Below are 15,049 nucleotides of genomic sequence, written 5' to 3' on the forward strand. Positions count from 1 at the left end.
TTGGAGACCGGTGAGTACAGTATGTAAGAACATGCTCTGGACTAACGCTGGATCGTATTTTAGGCCTGATTCTACTTCTTGGGATGCAAACAAGATTTTCTGACGCAGGTCCAAAACACGCATTAGGAAACTCTGAGGTGTTTCTTTGTTCCCTTGACATTCAGAAGTAAGTTGCTTATAAAGTTCGGTTGCATTTTTTTCTTGGAAGTGAGAACGTAGAATTCGTCTGAGTGTAGGTAGAGTCAGATTGGACTTTCCTTCGAAATAACTTCGTAACTGCAAGCCAGGAGAAATGGCACGAATGACTGCATCACAAATCTCACATTCTGGGTAGCCTCTGCTCAGACCGTTCTCGATCTGGTGAGCCAAACTTGAAAAGGTCAATTTCTCTTTTTGACCGGGCTCACCGATTTGTCCAGAAATTTTGAACTCTTTGCACCAAGGTGGGCTTAAATGCTGAACATTCACAAAGGGTTGCGGGTGTGCAGCAATTTGTGGTTGAGGCTGGACACTACTTTGTTTTGTGCTCAATTCGTCCAATTGTTGCATTTCACTCAATTTTTGTTTCATCGCACACTTTAGTTCATCTAACTCCTTTTGCAATCTATCCTTTTCTGCGAGTTTGCGTTGTTCTGTTGACTCATTTTCAGTGACTGTACTCAGTTCTATTATTTTATCTCTCACGCTTAATAGTACAGACATGCCACCATCTTCTAGCTCTGTTATGTCCTCTTCAAGATGTTGAGGGATGTGAGAGATCAGAGACATGCGTGATTTAGAAGGGACTTTCTCTTGATCTGATATGTTCAGGAACTCACAAACACTGAGAAGTTTGTCTTTGGATAGGGGATTTAACATGGCGATGATCTCAACTTGCATTTCCTCTAGCATGGTCATCTCCATTTTGACACTAGAGTGGGTCTTTTCACTGAGTTGGGGCTTAATTGAGACAGTGAATTTATCTGTTTCACCTGATGATCTCCGTGGCCTCAGGTTTACAGTTCTTTACGTCTTTCTTGCCTTTACTGCAGGAACTCTTTCCACTCCACTGTTGATCTGGGTTGTTTTAGGGGATGTACTGCATCAAAAGTTGTCTGCCAGGTAAGTGACGACCACCCTCTGAAGAGTAGATCCCAGCGGTGCCTCCAAATGTTGTATCTCTGAAAAGAGGGAGATGAACAAACATAAATCTCGTGGTTGTTTCCCCACTGTGAACTTTATGTAGAATTTGTTCATAACAATTGACAATAAACTTTGCAAAACAGCATCAATGGTCTTCTCTTTTCATTTCACAGATTTTTACAATGAGTACCATAAGCTATTAATTATAAAATTTTTAGTTAATTATAAAATCTTCAGTTATTTATAAATAATACATTAATTAATACATATTATATAGCTGTTTATGAGAATATCTGATACAATTCAAAATAACATGTTAATACTCTTTAAACAATTATCTTGTCTGAAAATACATCAATATCTTGGATTCTCTGTAATTCACTTACATTTCAAATACATTTCTCAATATATTCATGTTTTTTAAAGCAATTCAACCAATTGGCACTAAACCAACAACATTAAACATTAAATACAAAATACGCAAATATTAAACACTCTACATGTGATCTCGCACCATTATGTAGGCCTCGCGCCATCTCATGGCTGAGCTCGTACATCTCTAAACTAATAAACTTTTAAAACATGTTTAACAAAATGCAATCGGTATCATTGTAACATCTACACACTCTTAAACATTATATCATTAACACCTTATAACAGTTTATCATTAGAATACCTGAAAAGAGGGAGATGAACAAACATAAATCTCGTGGTTGTTTCCCCACTGTGAACTTTATGTAGAATGAAGAAACCCGCGAGATCTCCCCCTAGTGTTCCAGCAGGCCAGAGCAATCGATCACACACCTTAAATGTGCCAAACTAATAGATCACCGATGAACTCAAAATGATAAACAAATTACATATGTACATTCTATAAAGTTTTAAACATTCACAAGATCATATGTAAAATATTTTTACTGTTTCAGATTTATGAATTTAATTGCATATTTCAATCTATTACATTTAATTGCACATTATGAATTTAAATGCATATTTCAATCTATCACAGTAACTTCAATTATGCCATGTTTGAATGAATGAATGAATGAGGCATTTATATAGCGCTTTCATATGTACTACTGTACACCCAAAGCGCTTTACAATCATATCAGGGTCTCTCTCATCCACCACCAGTGTGCAGCATCCACTTGGATGATGCGACGGCAGCCACAGTACAACGGCGCCAGTGCGCTCACCACACACCAGCTGTAGGTGGAGAGGAGAGAGAGTGAAAGAGCCAATTCAATGGATGGGGATTATTAGGAGGCCGTGATTGTTAAGGGCCTATGGAGGGAATTTTGCCAGGACACCGGGGTTACACCCCTACTCTTTACGAGAAGTGCCATGGGATTTTTAATGACCACAGAGTCAGGACCTCGGTTTAACGTCTCATCCGAAGGACGGTGCTTGTTACAGTACAGTGTCCCCGTCACTATACTGGGGCGTTAGGACCCACACAGACCACAGGGTGAGCACCCCCTGCTGGCCTTACCAACACCTCTTCCAGCAGCTACCTGGTTTTCCCAGGAGGTCTCCCATCCAGGTACTAACCAGGCTCAGCCCTGCTTAGCTTCAGTGGGCAACCGGTCTTGGGCTACAGGGTGATATGGCTGCTGGCTCTTTGGTGTCTATGCGTTCGTATCGAGCAGATTTAAATGCTTGTGTATGCGGTATGTCCATACCTGCACAAGACATAAGTATTACAAGAAGCTTTAATAGTTCTTCTACAAAGCTCAGCCAGTTCAAAGCTACAATTTGTAAAAATTTTGGCCACTAGAGGTCGCTAGAAGCCTATTCAAAACAAAGGCGTAGCTTGATGACGCCAAGTTTTAGAGCAGAATCTTGGGACATGTGGTCTCCATTTCAGAGAACAGTTCAATCTACTTATAGTGGACTATTCTTTCCTTTATGTCTCTATCTATTATTTCTTGTAACACATGTTCACTAAAGGCTACAGCATAACAACACAAGTACAATCTACAATGATTTTTCACATTCACATATTGATATCACAATTTTTATTGTGAGTTTATGATGTAAAATGATGATAACTACACTGTAGCTGCTACAGTAACTAACAAAATCTATCCAATACTGGATTTCGTAAGTGTCTGAAAAAGACAATTTCACATGCCACCATTACATATTGTGTCATGCTATATTGCAATACAATACAGCAAATATAGTTTGACAGTAAATTGTCAAATTAATAGATTACTGTTTAGTCAGATGATATGAAAACGATTACCACTGTTCAACAAATATATACACTTGTGTACATTCAAACACAATAATTGGGCATACATAGCAAACGCGAGTTCAACGATTTGCGTGAGTAGATTACATACAAAGTCAATGCAAAGACGCGATCAGACTATGGATCAGACGCATCCTCGCGCGGGTCTAGAGACGCGATGCCCCGCGTTTGTGTTGTTGATCTTATAATGGCATATGTTTTCTGTAAAGATATGAATCAAAACAACTCACAAAACACAAAGCGAGATCGGCATCTCTTTCTAGGTGAAGTTTGTCGCGAAGCTCTCTCCATCTAGAAAATGTAACACTGATATTGATCCTCGCTCTTTCTCTCCTCTTGTCCCAAACTGTTCTTGGGTCGTTTGGTTGGCCCGTACGCTTACGTTTACGGGAGCTGTCCTTGTCGACAGAACCAGCGGCAGATGGTAAACAGTAATTATGTTCCATAAAATAAGTAACACAATCCACCATAAAACGTGCAAGAAGTAAATAAGGAACTGCTTGAAGCAAGCTAGTGGTTTGCTGGACGCTAGACTCTACTTCCGCTTTTGTCCACAACACTGTTGTCATGTGGTTTCTACGTCAGTATAGGCGGTAACCAAGGGTAACTGACGCAGAGGTGGGTAGTAACGAAGTACATTTACTTTGTTACATGTACTTGAGTAGTTTTTTGGAAAATTTTTACTTTTTAGAGTAGATTAAAATGTGGGTACTTTGACTTTAACTTGAGTACATTTGTAATGAAAAATCTGTACTTTTACTTCGCTACAATGGGCAACGTTCCTCTCGTTACTTTATTTTAATTCAATACTGTAAATGTTAAGAAATGCGTAGTTTATTCCATGCGCGCTGTCTCTTTTTTCATAAACGATGCCCCATTCACAAATGAATCACTCTTTTGAGTCGATTCTGTTCAAAGACTTGATCAAACAAGTTGGTAAAACTGTCTAAATTGGTTCGCGAATCAGTTTGAATGATTTGTTCAGTTCCTGCACGCACTGAATCGTCTGAAGCGGTTTCTCACTCGGAGCGGATGAAGTGGCAGTGGACCTACAGTCAATTAAAAGCAAATCTGCAAATGCATCCAATTGTTTGCCAGCGATGAAGACCTTTATTAGTTTGAGCTGCGTATGCTGTCTGTGAACAATTCCACAGGTAGGCCTATCGATTTCATTTGATTTTACTTCATGATACAGCCAATTATTTGATCATTGTTTGTGTCAAGTTCAGGTATGAGCGCGAGCACATGTAAAGAGTTTTCTCTCTTCTTTAAAATGTAACGTTAGCTGTATACGTTATTAATATAGTAACGATACATTCGGGTTACAGATGCTAGAAATAATGTTTGTCTCTTCTATGTTTGTTTGTTGCAAAGATATTTAATTATGATAATAAATTAAATATCTATTTAAATAATAAACATTAAATAATAACATGCTATTGTGTGTGTGTGTGTGTGTGTGTGTATATATATATATATATATATATATAATAAAAGTAACTAGTAACGAGCTACTTGAGTAAGATTTTTATTGGATACTTTTTTACTCTTACTCAAGTAACTATTAGGATTATTACTTTCACTTTTACTTTGAGTAAATATTTCTATAAGTACTTGTACTTTTACTTGAGTACAGTTTTTGGATACTCTACCCACCTCTGAACTGACGTCATTGACAGGCGACTGCACTGCCCCGTGTCACTGTGTAAAATGGGAATTTTCTCATGATTTACAAGTAGTTGAAAACATTAGAGATATTGTTAGTAATCAGCTGGACAAAATATATAACACTAGCCTAGTGGTTTTTGGATATTTTACTGCGAAAATTTTACAAATTGTAATTGTAATCTTGCTCGGTCATAAAAGCCCCGACAAGGGCGAGTGTTGTCACCCGGAAATACAACATCTTCATTGGCTCCCATCATTCCTAAGAGGTTGGACTTTGACCAGAGGTTAAAAGCCAGCGAACAGTGCCACTCCCTCTCTTTCTCCTTGCTTCTGGACGACCGAACGGATCTCTTTGCAGCCGGCCTAGGCCAGGCCTGCAAGGCCTGTAGGCCTCGGCCTACATGCTAACCATGTGCTCCTCATCCAACATGGAAACGACTGGCAATAACTTCGGACTGAATCCTCAAGATCTCTCCTCAGATGGCAGAGCCGATGTTCCTCAGCCTAAGGGCATCTTGCAAGTATCAGACATTTTAACACTAAACAGCAATTTAGTATTAATTTGTAAGACTTACCTTTACTATTGCTGAAGAAACTGATGATTCCTTTCCAGATTGTCTTTGACATTTCATGTAGCTCTAGTAACAGCATGTCTTCCGGTTCAACTCTATCATTACTCATTCTGACCTCATATGTGTGTGACCCTTTGTGTATGTTATGTTATGTGTTTGTTAGTTTAGTTATGTGTTTGTGAGTTAGTTAATAAAGACTGTGCACAAGACATGTTTGGTTCTGACTCCGTCTGCTAATAAACTGCCTCTTAAATGATTTAGACCCCGACTAGGTGCTCTGAGTAGTACGGTACAATAAAAATGTTATTTTTCCATAACTTGGAAATTAAAATTTCTTGAAATTAATAAACAATCAACACTGAGCGTTCACTGGACGAACAGGTTAACTGATTGTAATATTAATCTTAATGTAGCTACATCCAGTTAATCTGATTAACGGATTTACATATGCATAATTAATCATAATTATAATGAGTTATGAATAATTATTAATATTTCCCCTTTGAGTTAATTCGCTACACCGTCGTTCTACCTGCGGTGGGCTCAGGTCGAAAATCCTCGCCATCCACAGGACGCCAGCACCCGCTCCACGTATGACATAAAGCTCCCTCGAGGACCCTCCCCCGACAGCTGTTCTTGTATGGTGTTGTTAAGCCCAGCATACAGGAATGAGCACAGACAGTAGTCTGGGAAGGTGGTCTGATGAGTGAGATCCAAATATTCTGCTAAATGTCTCTCGAGGGAGCTATCTCCCTGCTTAAGGCACATGAGTGCAGCACCCAGGTATGATTTTAACAGATGCATAGTGCAAGCAGGGGTGAAAAATGGAAACAAAAAACACGTCGCTTACTGTTTTGGTCGGGTGAGGAGGAGATAAGAGTCAAATAAGTATTTTACTAAAAATCCAACAGGAGAATAGAGGAACAGACAGGAACATACATACATACTTTAACTGTCCAGTCTGAAGGTTTGTATAATCATACAGTTAAATCTCTTTTGTCAAGCCCTCTGTATCTTAATGTTCACCTTTTGATTATTATTGTTGCTTCTAGTAATTGTCTGATTTTTTGGGTGCATTTTAAGCCATCCATGTAGTCATTTTTAAACAATAGTTTAGTTAAACAAAACTGCCCAGCACATTGGTCAACCATTTAACCCAACCGCTGGGTTAAAACAGCCCAATCACTGGGATTGGCCATTTTCAGCCCAACTTGGGTTGTTTTTAACCCAGCATCTTTTAGAGTGTGATTTATTGTGGACTGCATTTCCCATCATCCTCCCTGGCACCTAACTATACACACCTGGAACTCATCTAGCCCTCATCACTAGCACTATATAGAGCACACACACTATCTCAGGCATTGTCTGAGCTTGTCTGATGCTACAGATCACTTACCTCCTTTATTGTCCTGACTACCCTTATAGCTGTTATCTTATCCGAGTTGATCTCCAGTCATTTGAGTCATCTTCCAGTCATGCCTTGTCTCAACGTTGTTCCATGTGTGTGTGTTCACACTATTCTATTAGACAAAGGCTCAAATTCAACAATACTAGTCTCATCTGCTAAACATTTCAATTATCTCTTACCTGTTTATGCATTGTGATCCTACCATCTGCAAATAAACCTGTTTCAGTTTTACCGCAGTTCTGGTCATTGCATGAAAGCACTAGACAGAGCACAAAAAAGTCTCTTTCGAGAGCATCTTAAAATAAACTATGCTTTCACTTCCTTTAATCCATCTCTATTCTAGCTTATGCTACTCTGAGCAATGTCTGAAACTTGTATTGTGAGCACTTCTCTATTTGCCTCCGCATTGATTCGCTGCTTGTATTTCTCACCTGTGAAGTCGCTTTGGATAAAAGTGTCTGTAAAATGAATAAATGTAAATATAAAATAAAATAGAATAAAATGAATAAAGTTAATAATGATAACCCTGTTTATTCAAATTGTGATATATATTAATAACCTGCTGTCAAGCAGGTAATGCATGGCACAAATCCAAAATCTGTATATGATTAATCATTACAGCAACTATTTTAAAAATGCAACATAATTATCCTCTTTAGATGAAATGACTGTGAATCTAGATCAGTACGTCAGTGTTTCCTGTTTACCCTCTCAGATTTAACCGCAGTGGGTTTGAACATTCACAATGTGGTCTAAACAGTTTTCTGTTGTCTGCTCAGTTCTTTTACTTTGCTCAACATTGATTGCAAATGTTTTACTTGTGGACCTTTTAACCAATATATTACATTTACAAACCTGATTCCAAAAAAGTTGGGACACTGTACAAATTGTGAATAAAAACAGAATGCAATGATGTGTAAGTTTCAAATTTCATTATTTTATTCAGAATACAGCATAGATGACATATCAAAATTTGATATGTCATCATCTGAATAAAAGTGCGGTTCCCGCTTCTGTTCATCTACACGAGCATCGTCTGATATGTCACATCACCTCCGGACTCTGTAATCAGTTAATAGATTTTCTTTGCTTTGACCAAAGCTGAGTCATTCCCACTGTGCAGAACATTTTCATATAAAGCCTGATATGTGAAATGATAGTCTGGAAAATGTAATCATTTTTCCTTTATACAAAAAGGTTTTGCATATGTGTTTTTTGTTGAGTATCATATTTGATATATCAGGCTTTTATGGCTCATACAGTTTGATATACTGAGAATATGGAGGGGGAAAAAAGCTTAATTTTATTCAGAGGCTCAATCTGAGGAAAAATATGCAATTTGATGCAGATGCTAAAATTAATGTGAAATTCTGAAGCTGGTAATGCAAATCAATGACATCTTTATAATAGTATAGCAGATACTTGTGCATATAAATATAAGTCATTACTCTATATCTGCCAATAATATGTCTAAGTAAGATGATATTTCAGTGCTTAGTTTTATGATCAAAGATCTGCAATTCAATACAATGATGATCAAATAAACAAAAGCATGATGATCATATTTGATACTCATAATTTTCCTAAAAAATATATATAGTAATGTATGGATAATCAAGTACAAACACGATTCCAAAAAAGTTAGGACACTGTACAAATTGTGAATAAAAACAGAATGCAATGATGTGGAAGTTTCAAATTTCAATATTTTATTCAGAATACAACATAGATGACATATCAAATGTTTAAACTGAGAAACTGTATCATTTTAAGGGAAAAATAAGTTGATTTTAAATTTCATGGCAACAACACATCTCAAAAAAGTTGAGACAAGGCCATGTTTACCACTGTGTGGCATCCCCTCTTCTTTTTATAACTGTCTGCAAACGTCTGGGGACTGAGGAGAGGAATAGTAATGTTGTCCCATTCTTGTCTAATATAGGCTTCTAGTTGCTCAACTGTCTTAGGTCTTTTTTGTCACATCTTCCTCTTTATAATGCGCCAAATGTTTTCTATGGGTGAAAGATCTGGACTGCAGGCTGGCCATTTCAGTAACCGGATCCTTCTTCTACGCAGCCATGATGTTGTAATTGATGCAGTATGTGGTCTGGCATTGTCATGTTGAAAAATGCAAGGTGTTCCCTGAAAGAGACAACGTCTGGATGGGAGCATATGTTGTTCTAGAACTTGGATATACCTTTCAGCATTGATGGTGCCTTTCCAGATGTGTAAGCTGCCCATGCCACACGCACTCATGCAACCCCATACCATCAGAGATGCAGGCTTCTGAACTGAGCGCTGATAACAACTTGGGTTGTCCTTGTCCTCTTTAGTCCAGATGACATGACATCCCAGTTTTCCAAAAAGAACTTCAAACTTCAAGAACTTTTGATTCGTCTGACCACAGAACAATTTTTCACTTTACCACAGTCCATTTTAAACGAGCCTTGGCCCAGAGAAAACGCCTGCGCTTCTGGATCATGTTTAGATATGGCTTCTTTTTTGACCTATAGAGTTTTAGCCGGCAACGACGAATGGCACAGTGTATTGTGTTCACCGACAATGTTTTCTGGAAGTATTCATGAGCCCATGTTATGATTTCCATTACAGTAGCATTCCTGTATGTGATGCAGTGCCGTCTAAGGGCCCGAAGATCATGGGCATCCAGTATAGTTTTCTGGCCTTGACCCTTACGCACAGAGATTGTTCCAGATTCTCTGAATCTTTGGATGATATTATGCACTGTAGATGATGATAACTTCAAACTCTTTGCCATTTTTCTCTGAGAAACTCCTTTCTGATATTGCTCCACTGTTTTTCGCCGCAGCATTGGGGGGAATTGGTGATCCTCTGCCCATCTTGACTTCTGAGAGACACTGCCACTCTGAGAGGCTCTTTTTATACCCAATCATGTTGCCAATTGACCTAATAAGTTGCAAATTGGTCCCCCAGCTGTTCCTTATATGTACATTTAACTTTTCTGGCCTCTTAATGATACCTGTCCCAACTTATTTGGAATGTGTAGCTCTCATGAAATCCAAAATGAGTCAATATTTGGCATGAAATTCAAGCAATAATTTAGCGCCTGTCCTACACTATATGTACAGTACGTTGAGCGGTTCATAGAGTTTACTTTGGACTTAAGTAGAATATAAAGAATATGGTCAGTGCTTAACTCAGTAAAGTTGGCAATATATTTTCACGTAATAAAGACTTAGTTTCTCATAATAATGAGAAAGCTTCTCGTAATAATGACTTAACATCTCATAACAAGAAACGTCCAATAATGACTTATTTTCTCATAATAATGTGAAACTTTCTCGTAATAATGACTTAATATCTCATAATAATGAGAAAGTTTCTTGTAAGAATGACTTTGTTTCTCATGATAATGAGAAACGTTCTCATAATAATGAGAAAATTCTACGCATGCGCAAAGCAGCGGAGCAGAAGGGCGTGACACGCTATAGCAAAATCCGCTGGTCAAATCTCAGCAATGACACATTCTGCAAAAGTGTAATCTATAATATCATTAAAGGGGTGGTTCAGTGTTTTTTTTCTAGGCTTGATTGTGTTTTGGGGGCACAGTTTAACATGTCTTAATGCTTTGTTTTTTTGAAAACACTGAATTTTTAATATATTTTACATTTATTCTACACCTCTGTTTCCACTGTCATATGAACGGCTCGTTTGATTTCCTGCTTCAATGAAGCCGCTCCCTCCGACATAAGCAATGTGCTCAGATTGGTCAGCAGGTTGGTAACTGGCCCAGTGTATCGTGATTCGCTGAAGCGTTTGAAAATGCCACGCCCCTTACCATTCGTTGTTACATGCTTAGGTGGAAAGTAAATAATAGCGTCTATTAGGGGCGTAGGAGCGATTTTGAACCTGGGGTCGACAATAAATGCCAGGGGGGTTCGGAGGAAATTCCCCAGATTTCTATATATATATATATATATATATATATATATATATATATATATATATAAAATATAAAGCACTTAAATGCTCATTTCTAATGACTTTTGGAAACGGATTGTACTACTTTGTTTGTAGGAGGGTAGCCTATATGAAGTGACAGACTGGGTAGATTATAAAAACAGAGAGAAGCAATCTAATATAACTACAACCAAATGACTACATACTATAATTTTACTGATCTAAAGTACTTTTACTATGTGAATTTTAGAATATACTGTATGTAGCTAATTTGTAAAAGTTTGTTGGGTGTACCTCCTCTAGGGGGGGTCTGGGGGCATGGTCCCCCGGCAGAAAATTTTGTACATTTTAAGGTTAAATGCATCAATCTGGTGCACTTTGAGAGCTCAAAACTTAAGAGCTTAAGCCCATACAGTTTGCAAATTTTATTTTAGTTTATTTTTTATTATTTTTTATTAGTTACTTACTTTACACAACAGTATAGGGAAATTAAAACAATTTTGTACTAATTTCATTTTAAAAGATAAATCCTTGAGCTTTTATTTTGATCACCAGCTGATCACATGCACAATTGTGCGCACTTCTATTTAAAACACGCGCAGCACAGACTGTAGGCTATACATACTTAATCACTGTATTTTGGGATACAGTGGCACAACGCCACATCACGGTTACGATTTTAGTTCGTTGGTAAAATACAACTTAGAGACCATTTAGGCTTTGTATGTTTTAAATTTTCGGTTTATGAGCTGTGGCGGTGGCACAGGGTCATTGGGAAACACTAAATGAATGTTTAGCTGACAAATGTGCCAAAGTTGTCATATCAGCTGTTCATATCATAACAAAAACTCTTCAACCGGACCGAAAGAGAGTCTCGAGGCCTGCCGCTGCGCTGAGTGAGTGACAGGAGGTGACTGTGTTCAGCTGCGGTGTGCGTGAATGCGCTGTTGGAGAGAAGAGAGAGAAAGCGCTGCCGGTGTATGGATATGAAGTGCAATGAAATAAAGCAACTCATGATTTCGGGGGTTTATAGGCTATTGTCCAGTTTCATATTTGCTCAGTGACGGTCATTACATTCGGGGCTTGACTCAAAACATTCGGGGCTGAAGTCCCGGCAAAATCGGCTGGCGCCACCCCTGCTCATCTCTGTGTGAACATTTTGACTTATGTTACTTCTACATAGTTTATGGACACGTATCAATGGCACATTGAATGCACATTAGCTAATTAGCTATCATTTGCCTGTTTTACACAACATAAAATTAAAAAATTTGGTTCTAAGTAGGCTAAATTTGACAGTTTCAAAATACAATAAAACTAATGATCAAACTGAAAACCAGCAATCTGCCATTTCATCGGCTGAATTAGCCTACTCCTACCTCAAATACAAAGTGCGTCTGTGAATAATATTGTTGTTTTTTTTTGTTTTTGTTTTTTATTGAAACCAGTTACAAGCAAACAAACAAACAAGGTACATAATCAAATCACAAAATAACATTACAATGATCAGCCATAGGTTGAGCATAGCCAATAACAAACATAGATCACAATAAAACAAACTGACAAAAAATAAAAAAATAAATAAATAAATAAATAAAATGAAATAATAATAAGTAAATGAATATATATATTAAAATAAGTCAAAAGGGGCTTAAATTTAAATTAATTTATATCTGTCTAACAGAGAAATCAATTTGAGGGCTTTTGTGTGTTTAACTAATTTTAAGGATTTGCACAAGAGTTTAACCTCATTCAACCACTGGTTGAAGTTAGGACTAGATTTAAACCATCTGCACTTATGAATGAAAAACTTTCCAAGACATAACAAAAATTACAAATAAACTCAAACTCTTTGTTTTCCAAAAAAATACCAAACCTAATTATCTTTACAGTAAAGGAAGGGAGTTCAACCGACCGTAACCAGTTTTGCATATCTCTCCAAAAAGGCTGCACCATATCACAAAAAAAGAACACGTTCTAAATTTTCAATATTTGTTTCACAAAAAACACAATTATTCACATCAAGATTAAATTTTAATCTTAAATCATTGGTGGGATAAATCTCATTTAAAATTTTGAAATTCACTTCTTTCGCTTTAGGAGGGAGGGGAAAAGACAAATATTTTTTTCTTATTTTTTTAATTTCAGAGTTATCAAAATCCTTAAGTATATAATCCCGTTTAATAGGGTTTGGATAATAAGCATGTAAAATTAGTTTTCTAATGACTCTGTTTGTGCATTTTTTGTCACAAAAGTCACAACCTTCCAAGAAGAGCTGCCTCAATTCTGGGGAGACCTTGGAAAACAAAATGTCTTCTCTAACAATTAATCTTATAGCAAATGGAATAACTCTAATCATTCTATTGTAAATATTAACTGAGCACTGCAATTGGTATTTCTCACAAAATTCTCTGTACAGTAACAAATTTCCATTAACATCTAAGAAATGGGCCACTGCCCAAATCCCTTTGGCTTTCCATTCCTCAAAATACACAGATTTTCTGCCGAACCTTATATATCTGTTATTCCAAACTGGAGTGTTGTGAGGAGTGAAGTTATGTTTGAACAATAGTTTCCAATACAGCAGCACTTGCTGATGAAAGGTTGAAAGTTTAACTGGTAGCGAGGTACACTCAAAGTCACAACGTAAAAAAAAATTGTATTCCGCCCAATTTGCTAAAAATTGCATTGGGGACAATAAACCAAAAGGAGTTACTATTTTGAACAAAGGATTTTAACCACTTCAATTTCAAAACCCCATTCATAATGTCGAAGTCAATCGCATTCACACCACCTTCCTCATAATTTTTAATCATATCATCCTTTCTTATATAGTGACATTTATTCCTCCAAATAAAATTAAAATTCACCCTATTTATTAATTTAATCGTTCGTGTCGATATGGGCAAGGAGAAGGCTGGGTAGATTAATCTGGACAAACAATCCATTTTAGACAAAAGAACTCTTCCAAAGATTGAAAGATCCATCTGCAGCCATCTATTTAGTATAGATTTACATTTATCTATGTTATTCAACACATTATTACTCTCTATTGTTTCTCTATCTTTAGAAATAATTATCCCTAAATATTTAACTTCCCTCTTGATTTGTATATTAAATAATGACTATAAGAGGAAGTCATGTAATGTTAACATTTCACATTTTTTAAGATTCAAATGTAACCCAGAGGCTTTAGAAAACTGACTAACAGCATTTAAGGCTAGTGGAATTTGATGTTCATTTTTTAAAAACAACGTTGTGTCGTCAGCAAACTGACTAATAATTATTTGCCTATTCAACACTGTTAAACCTTCAATACCATTATTTTTTATCAATATAGATAAAAGCTCTGCAACCATTATGAATAGCAATGGTGAGCTACCACATCCTTGACGAATCCCCCTTTTAACTGGGAATCTTGTGCAGGTTCCATGACCAAGAGCTACCAAGCTATTTATTCCATTATATAACATTTCAATTAAACTTATAAATCTTGCTCCAAAACCAAAATGTTGCAAAGTTTTCAAAATAAATGGATGTTCAACCACATCGAATGCTTTGTAAAAATCTAAGAAAATAAGAAATTCACTCCCTTGAACCACATCACTATAGTCAATTAGATCTAACACCAATCTAATATTGTTATGAATTGACCTTCCTCCCATAAACCCAGATTGTGTTTCACTAATTATAGTAGAAATACCCTTTTTTAGCCTCGCAGCGATAGCCCCAGAAAAAATTTTATAATCTGTTTTTTAAGCAAAGTGATAGGCCTCAAATTGTCTAAAAATCTTTTATCTTTGCCACTTTTGGGAATCAATGTAATTAAGCCTTGTTTCATACTTTCTATCAGTTCTTTTCTTTCAATACATTCTAATAGGGAATTAAATAATAGTTTTCTTAGATCTCCCCAGAAAAATTTAAAAAAATTGTTAGAGAGCCCATCTGTCCCTGGGGATTTATTTAAAGACATCCTCTCCACCACTGAATCCAATTCTTCAATCTTAAGATCTAAATCACATAAAACTTTAAACGAGCTCTCAATACGTGGAATATTGTTTTGAATTTTAGCAAAACTGAGGA

At 36.7% G+C, this 15,049-nt stretch overlaps 1 pseudogene; it reads right to left on the reverse strand.

Moving 5' to 3' along the window:
* Positions 1-2,623: 2,623 nt before the first annotated feature.
* LOC125253634 lies at positions 2,624-2,740 on the reverse strand (annotated as a pseudogene).
* Between the last annotated feature and the right edge of the window lie 12,309 nt (positions 2,741-15,049).

Source organism: Megalobrama amblycephala, linkage group LG18 (genome assembly GCF_018812025.1).
Source record: "Megalobrama amblycephala isolate DHTTF-2021 linkage group LG18, ASM1881202v1, whole genome shotgun sequence".
Lineage (NCBI taxonomy): Eukaryota > Metazoa > Chordata > Actinopteri > Cypriniformes > Xenocyprididae > Megalobrama > Megalobrama amblycephala.